At 35.8% G+C, this 5778-nt stretch overlaps 1 long non-coding RNA gene across 2 annotated transcripts in view; it reads right to left on the bottom strand.

Annotated features, from left to right (window-relative positions):
- LOC129392325 (uncharacterized) overlaps positions 1–5778 on the bottom strand; it is a 289454-nt gene that overhangs the window by 2146 nt on the left and 281530 nt on the right. The window contains exon 4 of one of the 2 annotated variants that reach the window (XR_008618048.1): positions 1258–1287. The exons of the other annotated variant lie outside the window; for it this stretch is intronic. This is a non-coding gene — a long non-coding RNA (uncharacterized lncRNA). Of the gene's footprint in view, positions 1–1257; positions 1288–5778 lie in introns of those variants that run through there. 2 annotated transcript variants of the gene reach the window in all.

Genomic DNA, 5778 nt, shown 5'->3' with positions numbered 1-5778 from the left:
TTCCCTTTTCTCCACACCCTCTCCAGCATTTATTGTTGCTAGAGTTTTTGATGATGGCCAATCTGACCGGTGTGAGATGATATCTCATTGTAGTTTTGATTTGCAAAAAAAATTTTTGAAGCTTTGTGAGTTTTTTTTTGTTTTGTCTTTTTTAACTTTTTAGTGTGAGAACAGTTAAGTTCTACTCACTTAGCAAATTCCAATTACATAATACAGTGTTATCAGCTATAGTCATGTTTTACATTAGATCCTCAGACCTTATTTGTCTTGTAACTGAAAGTTTATACCCTTTTAGCAAATTCTCCCTATTTCCCAACTCACCCCAGCCTGGGAACCACTCTTCTGTTATGTTTCTATATTTTGGCTATTAATCCCTTATCAGAAGATATATGATTTGCAAATATTTTCTCCCATTTGGCAGGTTCCCTTTTCGTTTTGTTCATAGTTTCTTTTGCTGTGCAGAAGCTTTTTAGTTTGATGTAGTGCCACTTTTTTATTTTTGCTTCTGTTGCTTTTGCTTTTGGTGTCAAATCTGAAAAATCACTGCCAGGACCTATGTCAAGGAGCTTTTTTACTGTACAGTTACTGTATAGTTTTGGCTTTATTTTGTTACCATAATGTGAATTATTAACCCTAAATAACACTTTTGCAAATGAGTTTGATTGTTGAGTCCAAATCTGTCAATAATTTGAAGCAAGTAAATATATACGTATATTTATTTAAAATCTATTAATGACAATAGATTATTAAAATCAATTCTCTAAGGAAAAGTCAAACATATTAACAGTTCTGAAGATTGTTAACTAACTCTAAGAAAAGAGAGCAAACCGTAAGTAAAATAACATTTTTAAGGTAACTTCTCCACTGTTAATAAATATTTCAACCAATGAAAAATTGCTTCTTGCCATCAAACTTTGAGATAATAATAATAGTAATAATGAAAATCAAGCAAAAAGAAAACAAAGCTAAGGATACTTCATTTGATGATTATCAATTAAGTTATTATGCAGACCATTTTCTGAAACACATGTTTAGATGAGTTAAAGCACTGAAACATATAACAGTTACTAACTCTTAACATACAGATGTTAAAAAGTAGTTTATTAAAAGTCATCCAAGAGGGCTTCCCTGGTGGCGCAGTGGTTGAGAGTCCGCCTGCTGATGCAGGGGACGCGGGTTCGTGCCCCGGTCCGGGAGGATCCCACATGCTGCGGAGCGGCTGGGCCGGTGAGCCATGGCCGCTGAGCCTGCGCGTAAGGAGCCTGTGCTCCGCAACGGGAGACGCCACTGCAGTGAGAGGCCCGAATACCGCAAAAAAAAAAAAAAAAAAAGTCATCCAAGAAATGCAAATTCATATTGTTTCCTAGAAATTTCTTTTACATAAAGTTGGCCATATGAAGAAATTGAACATCATCCTAGGTCTGTATGTGTGTCTTTTAGTGGTCCAAAGAATAAACAAATATTTAAAAACCGAGCAATAATATGGATCTAATTTACGGTTTACTGTCTTGCTACATTAAGTAGGTATAAATAACGTGCAGAATACACCTTTTTCAAAACTGAGAAAATGCCATTGATGCTATCTGTAATGGTTACTTTTATTTAAATTGAAAGACAAAAGCATTCATGTGATTCCTCAGGCCAGCACTGTTTTGATGTGACAAAAAGAAGTGATCATCAAAATGCAGCTCCTTAAGCAAGTGTTTAATTTCACACTTTCAAAAATAGTGCTGTCTTTCTGGTCAGGCCAGCAAGAATTGAGAAAGATTAAGAAAGTGTTTAAAGATGTTTATTAAAAAATAACTATTAAAATGTGAAGGAGACAGCACTGAGCATGCCAGATAGAATAAAACCATCATCAAAAAGACTCAACAACTATGAAAAGAGTTCTTCAAAATATACCATGTTTTTTCTAGATAACAAAATCTATCAATTCCAAATGTCTACTTTAGTCATGTGTAAAGGCCCCAGTGATTCACAAAAAACAAACAAAGAAAACTATCCCAAGGCATCCTTGCTTTTTATCACATGTGCCATAGAATCTAGAAAAAGTCTGCTTCTTGAGAGTTTAATTCTAAGTGAAATTTTAGTTCTCAGTGAATTTTTTGGTCATAAGATGTTTTGCCAGAATGTGAACATGGTAGCTGTTTTGTTCAGCTTAAATTTTTTAGTCATCTTAATTTTTATTGTTCTATGTTTTATTTTTATTTATCTTTTATTACATTGTTTTAAAAATACAGAAGTACTACATACTCATATTAATTTGGGAAATAATACAAGACATATAAAGAAAAGGTTAACTATTTCTTCCTTCTCTGAAATCTCTACATCTGTTGCCCTAGGAAACATGCTAACAGCCTGATGTGTTTTCATCCACATATTTTCCCCTGCTCATAAATACTTATGAATATTTATATGTATATGCATTTTGATTTTTTTGTTCTTGTTGCACTTGAATATTTTTTAAACCAAAACCATAACTCTGCAATTTTCTTTTTTAATTGGACTATGTGTCCCTAGCAACAGTTCAGATCAATATAGTTGATGTATTAACACATTTGTTTTCATAGCTACATTGTTTCTATAGTATGGTTATTCCATCATGTGTGTGTGATAATATCCAAAATGATCTTATAATTTACACTTGGATCATTCAATTTGCGTCTTCCAATCAGTAAAGTTGAGAAATATTTTATGCTTTTCTGACCTTTTGGAATATCTCTTTTACGAATTAGTATCATTATCTATGATAGCCAGTATTTGGTATTGTTTGTCTTTCAATTTTAGACATTCTGGAGGACATGTAGTAATATCTTATTTTGAATTTAATATGTATTTCTCGGATTCCTTAAGATTTCAAGCACTTTTTCATAAGTTTATCGGTTATTGGTTTTCTTCTCTATTTTGAAGCCAATTGTACATTGTTCTATTGGGTTGTCTTTTATTGAATTGTAAACATTCTTTAAATATTTACATATGAGGTCTTTTCTTTTTAGTTTACTTTTATACATCTTTATTGGAGTATAATTGCTTTACAATGTCGTGTTAGTTTCTGCCATATGACAAAGTGAATCAGCTCTATGCATACACATATCCCCATTCCTCTCCATCTTGAGCCTCCCTCCCACCCTCCCTATCCCACCCCTCTAGATGGTCACAAAGCACAGAGCTGATCTCCCCATGCTATCAGCAGCCTCCCACCAGCCATCCATTTTACATTTGGTACTGTATGTATGTAAATGCTACTCTCTCACTACGTTCCAGCCTCCCCTTCCCCTGCTGTGTCCTCAAGTCCGTTCTCAACGTCTGCATCTTTATTCCTGCCCTACCACTAGGTTCATCAGTACCATTTTTCTAGATTCCATATATATGCGTTAGCATACGGTATTTGTTTTTATCTTTCTGACTTACTTCACTCTGTATGACAGACTCTAGGTCCATCCACATCACTACAAATAACTCAGTTTTGTTCCTTTTTATGGCTGAGTAATATTCCATTGTATATATGTGCCACATCGTCTTTATCCATTCGTCTGTCGATGGACATTTAGGTTGTTTCCATGTCCTGGTTATTGTAAATAGTGCTGCAGTGAACATTGTGGTACATGTTAGATATGAGGTCTTAATTGGTTACATGTCAAAAATATGCTCTTTTTCCACTCTGTTGCCTTTTTATTATTCTAAAAGTGCCATTTGATGCAAATTAAGTAACTCAGTTTTAATATTGTCCAATATATCATGCTTTTCAGTTATGGTTAGTATTTTTGTGTGTCATGTTTAAGAATTCTTCCTCTACTCCACTGATGGCTCTTATATTATTTCCCAGAAATGTTATTGTCTTGCATTTCACATTTAGATCTTCAAACTATCTGGAGTTAATAGTATATATGGTAAGAGATGAGAGTAAAGCTTTGTTTTTTTCTCCCATGCAGTTGTCCAAATTGCCTATTTACTGAAAGACCATCTTGTTCTCCCTACATGGTGGGGCAGCCCCTTGGGGTGGGTCTGTTTTGAATCTCTTTGCATGGTCTATCTGTCAATCCTGTGTTAATACCTCACAGTTTCAATAACTGTAGCCTTTTACCTATTAGTCTAAATAACTGGTAGAATTAATATTCCTTCTTTTGCTCCTTAATATTGTCTTTGCTATTACGAGTACTTTTCATGACCATATACATTTTATTTTATTTTTTTTTTTATTTTTTATTTTTTTAAATTTTTTTTATTTTTATTTTTTGTGGTATGCAGGCCTTCCTCTGTTGTGGCCTCTCCCATTGCAGAGCACAGGCTCCGGACGCGCAGGCTCAGCGGCCATGGCTCACGGGCCCAGCCGCTCCGTGGCCTGTGGGATCCTCCCATACTGGGGCGCGAACCCGGTTCCCCTGCATCGGCAGGCGGATTCTCAACCACTGCACCACCAGGGAAGCCCCTACATTTTAAATAAAATTAGTTTCTCAGGGACTTCCCTGGTGGCGCAGTGGTTGAGAGTCCGCCTGCCGATACTGGAGACACGGGTTCGTGCCCCGGTCCGGGAGGATCCCACATGCCGCGGAGCGGCTGGGCCCGTGAGCCATGGCCGCTGAGCCTGCGCGTCCGGAGCCTGCGCTCCGCAACGGGAGAGGCCACAGCAGTGAGAGGCCCGCGTACCACAAAAAAAAAAAAAAAAAAAAAAAAAAAATTAGTTTCTCAGTTTCCACGCAATGCCAAAAATTTCTCAAACTTTAGTGAAATTACATTAAAAAAATCAATTTGGAAATATGACACTATCCAGAAGGACAGTACAACGATTTATTTCTTTAATTTCTCTCAATTTCTATGTAATCGATTTTTTGTTTTTGCTACAGTAAAATATAGCTTTAGAATTTTTATTGTTATTTGTTACTGGCATATAGAAATATAATTGATATTTTAATACTGACACTGTTCCAGCAATGCAACTAAACTCACGTTTTAATCCTTCTAATTCATCTCTGGACTTCACAGGGATTTTTATAACTAATAAAACAGTTTTATTTCTTCCTTTCCAAGCGATGCATCTTATTTTTTTCCTGCTTTTTTGAACTATCTAAGCCCATTCTACATATAAAAGGGAAACTTTTCAATATTCCCTCATGTATGATTTTTTTTGCATTTTATTTTATTTATTTTTTATACAGCAGTTTCTTATCAGTTATCTATTTTATACATATTAGTGTATATATGTCAATCCCAATCTCCCAATTCATCCCACCACCACCCCACCCCCCTGCTTTCCCCCTTAGTGTCCATACATTTGTTCTTTACATCTGTGTCTCTATTTCTGCCTTGCAAGCCAGTTCATCTGTACCATTTTTCTAGATTCCACATATATGCGTTAATATATGATATTTGGTTTTCTTTCTGACTTACTTCACTCTATATGACAGTCTCTAGGTCCACTCACATCTCTACAAATGACCCAATTTCATTCCTTTTTATGGCTAATATTCCATTGTATACATGTAACACATCTTCTTAATCCATTCATCTGTCCATGGGCATTTAGGTTGCTTCCATGACCTGGCTATTGTAAATAGTGCTGCTATGAACATTGGGGTGCATGTGTCTTTTTGAATTGTGGCTCTCTCTGAGTATATGCCCAGTAGAGGGATTGTTGGGTCATATGGTAATTCTATTTTTAGCTTTTTAAGGAACCTCCATACTGTTCTCCATAGTGGCTGTGTCAATTTACATTCCCACCAACAGTGCAAGAGGGTTCCCTTTTCTCCACACCCTCTCCAGCATTTGCTGTTTGTAGAT

This window comes from Physeter macrocephalus, chromosome 8 (assembly GCF_002837175.3).
Source record: "Physeter macrocephalus isolate SW-GA chromosome 8, ASM283717v5, whole genome shotgun sequence".
In the NCBI taxonomy this organism is placed as follows: Eukaryota; Metazoa; Chordata; class Mammalia; order Artiodactyla; family Physeteridae; genus Physeter; species Physeter macrocephalus.
Note: the sequence above shows the minus strand (reverse complement) of the source record. Positions and strands in the feature narration are given on the sequence as shown.